Here is a 16149-nt window from a genome sequence, read left to right on the forward strand (position 1 = left end):
GCCCAGTCATTTAGAAAGATGGATCTTTGAATTCAGAGAGAAGCAGTAGGCTTGGCCTTTGAAGGCTACATACATAATATCATTCTGTGTCGGCACTGAAATGATATAAATGAATAATAAAGCCGACAGATCACAGTTCAAAAGTCAGTTATATCATCATTTAGCTAGTGATTGAAGCAGAAAACATGAAGGAGTAGCATTGTTCTTGTACAGCAGGGTAGGTCATAGATGAGATAGGCTAGTCGTTTAAAGGCAAATATAGTGTAGCCTTGATATAGGCCCTAGCAGCATCTAAAATACATCTCAAATATAACATTACAGTAAGCAATTTACAGTTGCTTGTCTCTTGTCTCTTGGTATGAGTGTTTTTTTTTTTGATAGCCCGCTATAGTCTACTGACAACCCAGATGTGTTTTGCGACATGGTACTTCTGAGGTAAGCTTGCCTAGTTCTTGAATAGTTTCAAAACGATTTCTCTGCATACACCACAGACAGTCCCAGCAATTGTAAGAAATAGCTTGAAATCCATGACAACTGGGGAGAAGTGGTTCCTTAAATACAGCAGTCAAGCACAATATTTAACATTCTCCTCAATTTGAAACCTTGGTATGCTAGTCGGATATAATATCTATTTAGTTTAGATATTTTATGTTTAGAAAGTTTTTTGTGGTGTTTTTGGGCACCGCTGATAGTCTTTTTACTTGTCATCTTGAGAAATAATCTACGTATCATACTCACACTCTGACCTGATTTGGTGAGAGATATTTTTGGCAGCTATGTTTTATTCAGCTTTCTTATGATCTAGTTCTTTTCTAGATATGATTAAGTAAAACATTCTGACATCACATATTTCTAGAACGTTCCAGGAACATTATTTTGGTAATGCTATAGTGGAACCTTCTTAGAACATATAGACAATGTTACTGCATATTCTCAGAACATGCCCTGTTAGCTGGGACACATGGTCATTTTGTCTTTGCCTTTGATATCTTTTAAAATGTGTTTTTAAAGGTATCCTACAAGTTCTGGAAAAGTAGCAAGATTTGGCTACCTTGGAGCTAACATTCATAATCATTGATCATGATTCATAATCATAATCATTTGTAAATGAGGCTCTAGCCTACAGCCTACACTTTTCACTGTTTGATTCTGGTTTTGGAATCTGGAAAATCACATACTCATCCAAACTATTTGGATAACAAATATAGCCTACCACTTTTCCAAGTTCCCCAAGTGCACCGTTTTACCATGTCTGGGATGAGAATAAACAGAAGGCTAGGCTAGCCAATGAGATAGTTATGTGTATCGATACTCTATGAAACTAAAGACAATACAACTGCGGGGGGGAGCCCGATACATTGACACTGGGTGCACCACTGATGTCAGTCTGTGCTGAACTTGCCGAGAGAGAATGCTGCTGGCAAGCCTGTGATTTGGGCAGTAGGCCAAAAGTATCCCAGGAGGTTACAATGAGAGCCATGTTAAGGGAGTTTGTTCCATGGAGAAAATTCTAAAATGTCTGGTCTTTCAATACAGTCATTTTCAAAATATCCCACAGCAAAACAGAATTCACGATATCCATGTATAACTCCATTATGAGGCATGTCTGTCCTAACTGCCAGTAATGTTTATCTGTTAAATTATGACTTTAAAAGTGGAAAAACACCCCTTGTCAGTGATAAAGGCAAAGAAGGCCTACTAGGCAAAAGTCAGGTTACTAGCATCACAAATACTATTATCTATCATAGACTGTGTGCATTTTTCATTGTATCCCTTTAAAGAAGGCATCTTACCGTGTCTCTTTATCATCATGGCAATGCAATAGCCTATGCAGAATAAGTGAACACAACATTTACAGTAGCTACATAGCTCATTAATCTTGTATATCTAGAATGTATGGCATCTATTTTCATCTACAGTTGAATCGAATCTTTCTAAACTCACCGAGGTAGGATTAATGAGGTGCGCTCCTGTAGAATCATCTGCAATTTCCTGATTGACATGTACATGAAAACTAAACAATACGGAAAAACGGACATTGTCATAGTTAAAAAATAATCCAAAAATCCTAAAATGAATATTCTGTGCATCCATAAAATATTGCAAGCCTCTTTCCTTTCAGGGTAATAACATCTCAATCTGGGCCCTCTGGGGACTGAGGCTTGTCAGCAAAGGGGCTCTAGAGAGGTAGAGACTCACACAGACATTGAAGACAAAACAACAAAGAAAACGTCATCAATTTTGTGTTAATCGCCCCAAATCATGTTCAGCTATTGTTCCCTGACACTCTCTCTGACTCCAGCAGCTGCCCCTCTGAATACATTACAGAGCCATGAAAGCAGCTGCGATAAACAAGCATCACCAAACTCTGGGATGATCAAATCAAGACATTACTCTTCATGCCATCCGGTTCATCCAAATATAAAGTAAAAGCAGAGTCCTTATTAAGGCTCGGCTTGCATAAGAGTAACAGCACTGGTTACAGTAACAGAGTTGAAAATTGGGTTGGATTAAAAATTATGACTTTGGATGCAGCCTTTTGTACCTCACATAAAGTAGGTAATACTCTTGAGTGAAACAACTTACAATTAATAATTTAGATATTTGTACATGCTTTTAGCCCAAAAGTGCTAACACAAACAGCTAGTATAGGTGAGTGAGTTATCTTTGGTAAGGGAGGTGAGACTGGTACCAGACTATGTTTCTAGTGGAAAAGTATAATTCTACAACACTGTGCATCTACACCCTAAAAGAGCAAATCCACTCACTCAGCTCCTTAATACCAGTACCAGCTGCATTAACACTCTGCACAGCTTTGTGGGCCCAATGTCTTAAAAGGCTTTTTTTATATTTAAACTTTTCATATTCAAGTTTGAAATAGCCACATTTTGCCATGATGATGTCTCCAAAACTGAAATTACTGTCAGACATGACACCGATACCTCCATGTGTGTTTCTTCCAATTTTGTTTGTTCCATAGTCATTTTTGCAGTCAAGGACATGACTCCTTTTTTTGGTTGCCAACTAAATTGCCTTTTTACAACTTGCTTTAAAATGAGGAGTAATATGAAAGTCATTGACTGTGTGCTTGTAGTTCAAAGCTGATTGCACTGATTACTTTTTATCTAGACTAGATGGCCTAGCAAATCAGTTATACAAATCAACTATATTGTTATGCTCCAGTGTTGTGTCTGTTAGTTTATCATTGTTTATTATCATTATTCTTGTAATTTATTATTTTTCATATATCATGTCTGGTGTTCTGTTTATATTCATTAGTCTTTGCACTCGTCTTCCCCTGCGATGTCTGAATCTGAATGTTTACTAGCCCAGTCACTCCCCTGTCTGCGTGCCCCACTATTCGGGTGTTTACGGTAGTTCTGGGGTTCAACCTTCCTTCCAATCTTGCATTCCTTACTTCCTGCTTTCTCTCCATTCCATGTTTGTACATAGCACTAATATACTAATCCCAACTAACATAGAAGTTGTACAGTACTAATTATACTAACACACTACTATGTTTGTCAAACTAATGAACTAACATTCACTAGTTTTGGGTATTTGTCATTTAAATCACTTAACTAACTTAACTAATCTCCAGTTTCAATTCTGTTCTGTAACTCCGCCTTCTTATTCTATCACTGATTACTTGCTTAGTTTCAGCGAAGTATACACACCTGTCTCTCCGTATCTCTGCATCACCTGATTCTCTGCAAATTGTCTACTCCCTAGTCCGGAGCCGTTTGTATTACATGTGTGTCTTTGTGAATCCAGTCCGCATTTTCGTTTCCCCCTTGTTATTGTCCTATTACCCTTTCATGTGTCTCACCTGATGTTTATTTGTTAGACCTCCCTCACTCCTATGCCCCGCCTAGTTTGTCTCATTTCCCTGTGTATTTATATCTGTCCTTTTCAGTTGCACGCTGCTAGTTCGTCTGGTCTTGTTTCTTGAGTCCCGAGCCCTTTATTCCTTCCTCCGTTTCTAGCCTTCTTGTTCCTGAGTCCTTGCCCTTGTTTTTCTGGATTTCCGGTTTTGACCCCTGTCTGCTTCCCTGGACTCTTCTTTGCTTGTTTTGGATATTTCTACCTTTTTGCCTTTTTGGACTGACCCCCTGGTTTTTGACTTTGGCTTGTTTTTTTGTTTTTTTTACTCTGTCTGTCCCTGCTTTTGCATTAAACCTAACATTATAATAAAGCAGTTTTTCTGACACTACGCGGGCTGACGCTGGTCTGGAGAGGGTGTTTGAAAGAAATCGTTTTTAATTGTTGCCTTATTCATACGAACGGGCAGGCGTATATACGGCTCAGCCAAAAGTGTTCCTTCTAAAATGTATGTACTTTACTGCAATATAGTACAAGAGGCTATTTTAATAACACCACTTTCGGGTTATGTCACACCCACTTCCGAGTATTAATATGGAATATGGATATGGATAATTTAGTTGGTTGAACGGATACGAATACAAATATCGAAATCCAACAGATTTTTGTTTTCCTTATTTCTTACTTTCCAGATAAGGATGTCTAACATAGCAACAGTAACTATGGATGCCAGGGCCCTAAGTATTCTGTAGGCCGATTTACTGAAAAACTATGTTTTTCTCTTCATGTGAAGTTTTTTTCCCACAGTATTTAAAAGATGGCTTGTCTTTTCATTCCACTTAACTGATATTGTCTCAGAAATACAACCTTTATTTAACTATTTCAACAAAACTTGAAGGCAATTTGGTCAAGCTATATTTTTATTGCCACATTTTAAAGAGATTTGTTTTGCATAGTAAAGTAATATGCTATTTATTTAATTACTGAGGGTGAAGTGCTTTGGACTTTGATTAAATAATGCTGTTTTTAAGATTATGACTCTGTGCCATACTCTGTGTGTCTGTGTTTGGGTGTATATGTTATAATGTGGTGTAAATGTCAGGCCTTCCACAATAATTTTAAAGAAGCACTGAAAAAAACAGACTTCTTAAGTCCCATTCACCAATACCAGATGAATGGGACTGCGGGATTATACTTCTAATATAAATGAATGAATACAGGCCGAATGGCACATACACACTATGCTGTTCTAATGATGGCAGGAAATTATCTTTCTTTAAGTTATGTTCTTTATGTTCAATTTAACATGTATGAATTGAATGTAACATTGATAGTGGAAAAGAAGCTTGAGGGCCCTATCCTGAATTTGATTTCCCCCCAAACCAACATATACAGTAGTGAACTCCATACGGTACTTTTATAATTTTCAATTTCCAATCCAACAATTCACCATGTAGAATTTACAGCACAGTTTATACATAACCCCGCCGCCCCCATTTAATGCCATCACAATACTTGAGATATATAAATGAAATGAATTATGTTTAGCACTTGGTCACGTACTCTTTGCATGCAATGACTGCTTGAAGTCTGTGACCAATAGACATGACCAAATGCTAACTATCTTCACAGGTGTGAATGACTTGACCAGTCAAGATTATTCCAGTTTTGGCTTTGAAGCTTTGCTTTGGCAGTCTGGGATTATTGTCTTGCTGTAGGATGAAGTGATGGCAATATCAGATATCAGAGTGATGGCAAGAGCAAAGTGTGGAGGCTAAAAGAAACTTCCCAAGATCCAAAACACCCCCTCATCTGGGAAACATGTTGTGGGGGTGTTATGGTTTGGGCTTGTATGGCTTGTATGGCTAGACACTGGTTTATCTTGTCTTGTATCATTGATAATATCACTGCCCATAGCAGCAGAATTCTGAAGCATATTATCCTCTTAAGTTCAACCAAATGCCTCCAAACTCATTGGATAGATGTGAATCTTCGTCTCATCTGTCCAGAACTCTTTTAGGTACTTCTTAGCAAATGTCAACTTAGCCAATCCTGTTTTTGCGATTGACTAGTGGTTTGTGTCTTGCACTGTAGTCTCTGTAATTCGGTACCTGGAGACAGTAGTCACTAACACGTCAATGCCCACCTCCTGAAGAGTGATTCTGATCTGTCTGTCAGGTGTTTGGGTGTTTTTCTATAGTATGGTGATAATTCCTCCTCTCAGATCTTCCAGGCCCTTTGCAATTACTGAGCTCTCCAGTGCTGTTCTTAATGATGCTCCAAACAGTGGATTAAGCCTAAGGTTTGGCCTGTGATTGTTTTTTTCTTACTTCTCAACCTCATAATGGCTTCCTTGACTTCCAATGGCACTGGAGTAAACCAGCATGAGATGATCTGTGCTTTGTGACATGGTGAATTTTCCATGTCACAAAGTATTCATTTGAAAATGCACACGGTCAGCAACAATGCTTAGGTATGCTGTAGCATTCAAATGATGCTCAATTGGTATTAAGGGGTCTAACGTGTGCCAAGAAACCATACCACACCGTTACACCTCCATCACCAGCCTGCACCATGAACTCAAGGGTTTATGCTATTTATGCCAAGCACAGAGCTGACTGTACCATCTGCATTTCCTAGTGGAAATTGAGATTCTTCTGATCAGGATCTGTTTTTCCAGCATCCCGTTTTAGAGATCACGTGTCCACTGTAACCTTATGTTCTTATTGTTAGCTTCCAGCAGTGGAACCCAATGTGGTCTTCTGCAGCTGTAGCCCATCCACTTCAAGGTTCCACATGTACATTCAGAGATGCCGTTCTGCACACTCAGCAGTTAAAGAGAGGGGTGGAGCTTGAGTCTGTGGGGGCACAAACAGTGGCCTCATGCTTGACAAGGTCCCAAACCGTGCCTGTCACCACTTCACTCCTCTGCTTCACGCAGCATGGGTGCCACTTGGGACATGCCCCTGGACTCAACAAATATCTTTTCCCTGAGATGATGGATGTTGACAGTCCCCAGGCTGAGGCAATGTGGGCAAGTTGGTTTGCCACAGTGGATCTCACTGGCGGTCCCTGCGGTTTGCATTCAATGGCAGGACCTACACATTTTACGTTCTCCCCTTTGGGAATTCCCTGGTGCCCTGCACTTTTACCGGGTGCATGGATACAGTTCTAGCGCCCCTAGCGGCGGCAGGGGCTAAGAATCCTGAATTATCTTGATAACTGGCTGATCTGCACCCACACGGAGCCGCAGTGCTGTCGTCACTTCAACCCAGTACTTGGAACACATTAAAGCCTCTCCCAATTCTCGCCAGGGGCAAGGGACAGCTGTCAATGTAGTCCTTTTACCACTTCTGCACATGTGCCCTGTGCAGCGGTCCCATGAATATTGCTGCATATCACTTGTCTGTTGTCCAGAGGGGTCCAGACCCAGAAGAGTGGAGACTTCATCCCCAGGTCATGCAGGAGCAAGCAGAAGTGGATTTATTCGCTTCCGGGGAGAAAAAATTTGATCAATGTAACTTTCACCACAGAATGATTGTTGGTGCCAGACAGGGTGGTTTGAGTATCTCAGAAACTGCTGATCATGCGCAACAGTCTCTCGAGTTTTCAGAGAATGGTGACAAAACCAAAAAATCCAGTCAGCAGTAGTTCTGTGGGCAGAAACGCGTTGTTCATGAGAGAGGTCAAAAGAGAATGGCCAGACTGGTCAAAGCTGACAGGAAAGTGACAGTAACGCAAATAACACAGACACCCTTCTGTCAGTTGGGACTAGATGGGATAGCCTTGGGCACCCAATACCCTGTTGCCTGTTCGTGGTTTGTACCTCCTTGGACCACAGTTGTTAGTTACTCTCCACTGCTGACCAGGAGCACCTCATAAGCCTTGACGTTTTGGAAATGTTCAGACCCAGTTGTCTGGCCAGAATGATTTGACCCAAATTCACTCTTTAAGTCTGTCCATTTCTTCCACATTCATCACGTTGGCTACAAGAACTGTTCGCTTACTGTGTAATATATATCACAGACCTCAACATGTGCTTTTGTTACTCAACATTATTCGCTTCATCTGTGAGAGGTCATAATATTTTGGCTCATCGATGTGTCATGTATTACAATAATTAGGGGGTCCCTTGGCGATCACGGGGCCCCATACAGTCAAGTTGCTTATTGGGTCGAGCTGGATCTGTTTCCAGCTTTACACACATAAACACAGATAATACTTTTTTCTTTTTTTTAGGAGCAATTTGTTTTCACTGCTAAACAGGTGTTTTCGGACACATGACACAGTTTTGAACAAATTGTATCCTTGAACAGTAAGAAACATCGAGGCACTAGTGTGACACCAGACCACCAAGTCTTGCTTCATATACTGTAACTTAAGTGCACATGCAGGCACACATGGGATGTCAGAGTTTGACCAAATGATTGAGAAGTGTGATGGACAATGTACTAGTTTTTTAAATTGCTGCCTGTTAAATTCAGTACTCCTAAAGTGGTCCCTGTTGAATTAGATAGCCTTGAATTGGTCCCTTGCCTAGAGTAAGGTAATGGAACAGTGCTTACATTGTTCATATCTTGGGAAATTATCCACATGCAACATGGCATTTTGTTTTACAGTGCATGTCATCCCCAAAGAGAACTAGCTGTGTTTATTACAGCACTTCCTTTTAGTTTTGGCCTATAAGGTTCCTATATTCCCACTGCCACTGCAGCAGATTGAGATCTGCCACACATTTACAACAGAAGGTAGAATCCAGCTTTTATGAACAAATATTTAACAAAAGCAGTGAAAATCATCTTTCCGTATGTTCAATCAAAATACGATGTAACCTTGCAATGTTCTCCTGATGCCTTCTGGGATGAAAAACACATTTAAAAAAGGAACAACCTGTTGGAGGCGACAGGGTTAAATCTCCTCTTAACCATAAAAATATATTTTCAGCAAAATAATAACCATTGTTGAGCAGAATAGCATAGCAGGTGCAGTGACACCCACTCTTCCCTCTCTCGTATAACCGGGGCGACCATCAAGCACAGATGCGCCCCATCAAAGGGTCTTTCAAACATCTCAGCTAGATAATGGAAACCAAGATAACGACCTATTGAGTTTGAAGACTTACTTTGGGTGCAGCACCTTGCAGGGTTTCTTCACGATTCTTCACAATACTCAGTTGCCTGCAAAATGTTTCTGGGTCACATATGGCTGGATGCTGCAAACAAAAACGCACGCATTACACCGTGATAGGCATTTGTAAATTGACAAGAAAAACTGATAATGCCATGCAAGTGTTTGGGAGGGAAAAAAGCAAATGATTGAATAACAGTAATTAAAGCGGTTATTCGTTCAGCGAGCACCTGCACGAGGAGTGATATTGCTCCTTAATTCAGCTCAGTTTAACTTCGCTCAGCCAGCGGTTTCAACTGCGCCTCATTAATCGCTGATTGGCATCGAGCCGTTTGCAAGAACAAAATGTTTACTCTGGTATACCTAGTTTCTCAAAGCTGTTTGGGGATGGGGGGGCGAGGGGTGTTAAGCACATTTTTGCATTAAAATTCATGGCCCCATTTTTTAATGCAGCAAATGCATTTTGTTGCAGAAATTTGTCAACAGATGAATTAGTCCAACTTCATCAACTTCATCAGTTACAGAGGAAATACTGCACATTTTCAGGGAATTTGTCTATTAATCTTTAAATATTTCACGATCCAATTCCATGCTGAAATTCATACGTGTGAAATGAAAACCAGAAAATCAGTTTGTTATTTCAATGAAATCAACGATGAACACATTTTATTGGTAAAATATCTGTCCTTCATTGCTAATATTTGAAAATGTTATTAAAAGGCACCATTAAAAATAGATTGAATTATATACAGTGTATATATTGCAAAGTCTCCACAACTGGCGTGTGCTTTAATATACTGAGAGGTGCATGGGCTGTTCCAAGACATTTTTTTGTGATATTTCACTCTCTTTGAGACTTCATAGACTTCATTATGTATTAATCTTGTTAAAGACAGTGACAGACATGCAGAAGTCAGAAGCTCAATGATGGATACACACCCTGAGCACCATGAGCTTAAATTAAGGAGACATGTTGATTGGTCAGTGTGAGGAATTGGTGAAGTAAGGACAATTTGTGAGGAGGCTTAAAACAGTTATGCATGGATCAACCAAATATATAAAAATAAACATACTTTGTCAATGTCAATCTTTTAATCATCACTGATCGGAAAAATCAACACATTGCTGATGCAAAACTGATGCTAAACGGGATTGTAACAACACATCATTAAAAATACAATGTAGAACATTCAACAGCATTGAATATAAAAAAAAGTTAAAAACGGGTATAGTTGCATACAGAGGTATTATCCTTTGGAAAGGAACATTTCAAAAATCTATGTGAGATTTCAAGAGCTAATGGCTTGACTTTAAACAGCGGTTTATAGGTACAAAGTCTGAGAGTAGCCCATTTTAAAAATAAGGTTACAGAAACTAAAGAAACTGGTATTTTCACACATTTAGGTTAAAACAGTTCTGAATGTTTCTGAGTTTTTGGAATGCATGTTCAGAGCTTCTACTGCAAGTGCCTTGTGACACCAGATGTTCAGTTTAATAACTATATGTGCACTCAAGAGACAAAATACAGGAAACAATAGTCTTGAGGTTAGCCCCAAGAGAGTCTATGACTAAGCCACCTGGGTGGGGTAACATTCTATCTTCTGTCTATGTGGTTTAATGCTAGCCTCCATGACAGGGAGTCTAATGAGATGGAAGCTAAGTACAAGGCATGAATGTATGGATGAGAAAAAAAAGGCTAAATCCAGTCCCACCCATCCCCTCCCCCCAACTGCTTAGTAACACAGATTTACTTAAGAATGCTTAGTTTCTCTTTGGCTGAGCAAAGTGAAAAATAAACTATTGAAGTTCAGTACTGTTGCAAAAAAGTAATTTCAACATCAAGGTTCTTACTGCTCTCCTGTGCTGTGAGCCATAACACACAGCAGAGCTGATAAAGTACGCCATTGAAATAATCATTATTGTGATTGCCTCATTGAAGCTCGTTCCCCTCCATGCAGGAATCAAGCATTCCTAAAACTAGGATTTCAAAAAGGAGTTGAAAGCCTACTCCCATTGAATTGGCCTTGCTAAGCTCAACACTTTTCTTTCTTTTCAGTATAAAAGAAATCACACCTACCTGTACCCTACAGGGGGCAGCAGCAACCTTGTCCTGGCCCTGGTGGCCAGTCGTGATGACTTCCTTGGATTGCAATACATTATCTGTTACTGTCATAAAGGCCATGTTAGCTACATATATGCACAGCACAACTGTGGGATGATGCTGTTGATATTATTATTATTTTTTAAGATATACAAATGATCTCTGTCCACATTTTTTGCGTTAATTTTCTTTAAATAAAATTAAAGATTTGGGATATTGATTTTTATTATGTCAATTTAATTTATAGTCCTCTTGATTCATGCCATGCTGTAATGTGCTGGGATGTTGCATCAGTGTTAAATCACCTCATTAATCAGCTGTGATTGGGTACTTGATATGGAATTTTGTTATAGGGTGATTTAACCTGTTGAATGCCATTTGAGGCAATGCAGACAAATGCACGGACCAATATACTCTGCTAGTTAAGAGCTGTGTCACGTAGACATCAGCCTGCAACATATCAGTTCATATGGATACTGTATGTTTGAGCTGATTTGCGACCAGCAAGACATTTCCACCAAACATAATTGAGCACTGACATGCCACTATTTGGAGATAACAAGTCACAGCACTGCAAGACACTGTAGAAACATCTCCATTCTTCTGTTTTAGATCTGAAGATTTCAATGCATCATACATTCCAGGCTCAAATGTAAAGAAGCGACAGTCATCCCTTGAAATGCAGATGACCACGCATGGACCAAGTGCTCACTTATGTCAACCACATCTCAGGTGGACTCACTACAGAGCCAGCTTTTTTAGCAATGAATAAGCAGAATGTTGCATGCTGCATTTGCTAATAGAGCTTACTACAATGACTCTGGCACAGACAGTGAAATCTTCCATATTATGAACAATAGACCTGTCATTTGTGATGGCTTGTGACCAAATGTCTGCATTCCTCACGCAGTAGTAATTGATATGAACATGACTGGAAGGCACAACACTGCTTAAATCTTGGGGCACCGCTTGCTTCTTATTGGCATCTGATGTGAAAACAGCAGGACGACTCCTATTGCTTACTGTTACTTTATCCCATAGGCGGCCTAGATACTGGACCTGAAATGGTGAACAATGGGGAATATCTGAAATACACAGGGGAACACTGAAACCTCCCAAAACACTGCATATTGTCATCACTCTATAAGAGTGCACCTTGTTTGGCCTTTTTAGCGTAAACACAGTAACTGTGTCATGGCACAAGTTAAACACCATGTGCAATCAGCCACTTGATTAATGCACATAACAGTGACATTGCAGCGATGTAGGACCCATACAGAAATACTGTGAATACAATGATTAAATTTTATTAATTTTGATTAAATCACGCAGATGTCGCAGTGACGACATCTGGGGTTGAAACTATAACGATAATGTAGCCTGCAGGTGACTTAGTATGAAATTTGAATGGTGGTTGGCGGAATTGTACAGTACAGTAGAACCTCCAAGAGATCCAAAACCCAGAAAACTGGTCAATCCGAACAGAGTATGGAATCAGAATTAGAGTATGCATTGTTCTTAATCATGTGACAATTTCCTTGACTATGATGTGTTGTAGCAACCCATAGCAACCCATTCATTTTTGCGGTAAAACACGGGTTAAACTAGGCCTATATGACATCTGCTAAAAAAAAATATTATGATGGTGTCCAGTCAATATCAGTTTTCATATAAAGGTTGGATGGCTCATCTGTGACAGAAGAAAAACAAAGATCTAACGTCACTGCTGCTGCAACCCTCTGCGTAGGGTTGCCACCCGTCCTGGATTCTCCACGACTGTCCCGGATTTTTGTTGTCCTGGAAGTATTTTCGAGTGTTGCATACTTAATGAAATGTAGACAGCGTACCCAGTGTTCATTCCTAAATGTAATGTAACAAATGGTGCAGAGACGTTATTAATCTTCACGAATTACACTCTTTATTTTTGTAATGAAAGAGGAATTGGCAGCAAGCAGAAGGTAGTTGCGTACCACATTCCTACAGGCTCGAGAGCGATTGACAGTCCGGCTTACTCAGTTTTCCAGCTTTGTATGTGTCCAGGATTTTTACAGGACTGAGGTGGCAACCTTACCTCTGCATGCCCTCTGTAAGACTGGGTTGCTATAACATTAAATCATACAAATACTTTTGATTTATGCATTACTAACATAAAAGCGGTGACAGAACAGAAATGAGCAAACAATGTAACTAGCTAACAGTCCTATAGCCTACACCTACGCTCAGCAGGTGTAATCACACATTCACTCACTAACGGTAAAACATATTTTCAGCACACATCATCATTTTTCGGTAACACCATGGCATTTTTCAACTCGGTAATAAAGTAGAGGTTCCATTTATGGATGTAATATTTCAGTAGCGATCTAGCTAGCAAACTAGCTACCATGCTAAGTGGAAGTTTCCATCGTTGATTATCCACTCGTCTTCGTAATGACTATACATCCAAAAGAGTAATCATGGTGCCACAACATTTATTAGATGACTCTGTTGTAAAGTACATCGTAGCTCGCTAGTTTGGACTTTACACTTGGTAAAACTGGTCACTGGGATTTTTCAGCTCATGGGTTAGTTACGTCACTGAGTTATATGATAGAACCCATTAAAACTAAACTTACCAGTGACAAAGTGATCCGAAGAAACTTCCATTTTCTTATCCTGGGTCGCAATGATCTTTGGTAAAAAAACAACTTGTCGCTCTCCTGATCAACTTGATTTGAGCAACCATGAACTGCACAGAAATACCATAATGAATCTGTGTTATCGCTGTATTTTTATCCTTTGTCGTTGACTTGAGATTTAAAAAATATATATTTTGGCAAATACATTGAGTTCCACGGGTCAAAGTCACATGGTTTGTGACGTGTATTAAGAACGATCCATACAAAATGATGACTGCAAAATGCAAGTAGGCCTAACCCTATTAATTGAGAAAAAACTGGAAATCATATTAAAATTAGGCAAGGGAGTGAGTTTAACAGTTATTGCTGAAGGGTAGCCTTCCACGTTAATTTTATTTTCCACTGGCTATGGCCAATGCGAGCAGCAATGAGTGCCAAACTCGTTCCTTTGCCAATGTCACTCTACAGATTTGTATTTTACAAGTTTAGCTTATTGCTGGTTATTTGATTGCACTTTATATGTCAGTTACTATTTCGGCAAATGACATTGACGTTATTGGTATTGGTTTAAATTGTGTGATATAGTCTAGTTGTGTAATGAGCTTATGAGTTTTTCTTTGTTAAAAGACAATGGTAGAAGCAGAATAAAACCTGGTTGCCTCCAATCCTGGTCATTAAGGAGTGGAGGCAACCAGGTTCCTCGCCTCTGCATCGTGCGGTAAAACCCTTTTACAACCACCTAGCTAATGATTATTCATTACCTACATGTTGCCTGCCAATAAATAAACAATTGTCAATTTGATACTTTCTCAGCTCTTAATTATAATGTTTTCCACAATACACCTAAGTGGTTACATTTATTGCTATGAATAGTATATATAGTAATAGTAAATATATAATTCTACATACTAAATAGAAGGCTTTAAATGAAAGATCGCCCATCGACCCTGTGATCGGTATCAACCAATTCTGGTTCCAGTGATCGGTCCCAAAAACCCTGATCGGAGCATCCCTAATGTTCATGAATGTCTGTCGCTTGACTATAAACTGGCCTTTACTTCTCACAACTATGCACTGTCTATTCTCAGTTCTGGTCTCAGTTTTCAGTTTTATGCTTGCCAGGCCTTGTCCCAATCCGCAGACTTGAGCACTTGCACACTTCGAATGCGGGTGCCCACGAGAACCTTCAGGGCCTCAAACCTGATTTATACTTCTGTGTTGAATCTGCGCAGAGGGAACACGGCTATGCGTAGACTACGCCATAGCCCCTCATAGATTCGACACAGAAGTCTAAATCAGGCTTTAGTCGGCCCTGTTTCCTCTCTTGCAAATGGGAAAGGGCTTCCTGCACACTTTATGTATGACATAAATAAATTATGTGTTTTTTTCTGTAAGGTAACATTTTATAGTAGCTATAGGGTAAGCATCAGTGCTACTGTAGCTAGTTATTCAGCAAGCTAACAAGCTAATGCTAGACAACATGCCCTATCAGTTTTAATATAATTAAACATCAATATTTATTGTTTAAACAGGGATGGATGAGATGATCTGTGGCTAGATGAGCCATTGAGGCACAGATTAATGATTCAGGTTAAATAATAGCAATGATAATGATGCCAGGCAGTTAGATGTAAATATGTGTGCAGTAAGTTAGCTAACAAGGGAGGTATATATCACGAAGCAGGATTTACTGAGTAAAGCCCGAAACAGCTGTTTTTATTTCAGTCCATGTTTCAGTTTTGGAAGGGTTCTGGGTTTTACTCTGTGGATTTATCCAGCTAAATTTGTTGTACTACTTAATGATATACCCGCCAGATGTAAATTCTCAGTTAACAATGAGGATACACGTTCAAGCGACAGAGTTGAATAGAATAAAATAATAATTTAGAGGATTACTTTCTTTTATCTGCTTTTTTACTTACTTTCAAATTTATCTGGGATTTTATCCAGTTAATTTAGTAAGTTCTTAACAGACATTGGTGTTAAATCTGTGCGTTTCTGTTTTCCTTTATTACTGATAAAACTAATTATGTACACGGTGTACTTGTTTTGAATTGGTTAGCAACCGATAAAGTATCACAACACATGGTTTATCTCTCTCTCCTCCCGACTAACTTTCCTCTAACTTTCCATCTAGCAATCACATGCGTAGTAAAGTTGGTATTGAGTGTATATCCACATTAGTTACAAAGAACAAAGCTATGCTTCCCTCCTTGGCACTGCCAAAAGCTATATTCCTTTGTAGCTAAACAAAGCTATTTGGCCACGGTGATTCCACCACTACACATACTAGACAAATGCAGCCAGCATTTTGTTTTGATTCCAATAAGGTTAAAGAAATAATTACATTTCTAAAGGACAAAAAAAAAAACTTAAAAGTGTTTACCCTACAACCAAAGGCATTGTTTCATTCATTCATTAAAATTACTCAACTCAATATCTTTTAACCTAATGTTCACAACTGAATAAACTCAAGATTTC

Source organism: Conger conger, chromosome 1 (assembly GCF_963514075.1).
Source record: "Conger conger chromosome 1, fConCon1.1, whole genome shotgun sequence".
NCBI classification, from domain to species: Eukaryota; Metazoa; Chordata; class Actinopteri; order Anguilliformes; family Congridae; genus Conger; species Conger conger.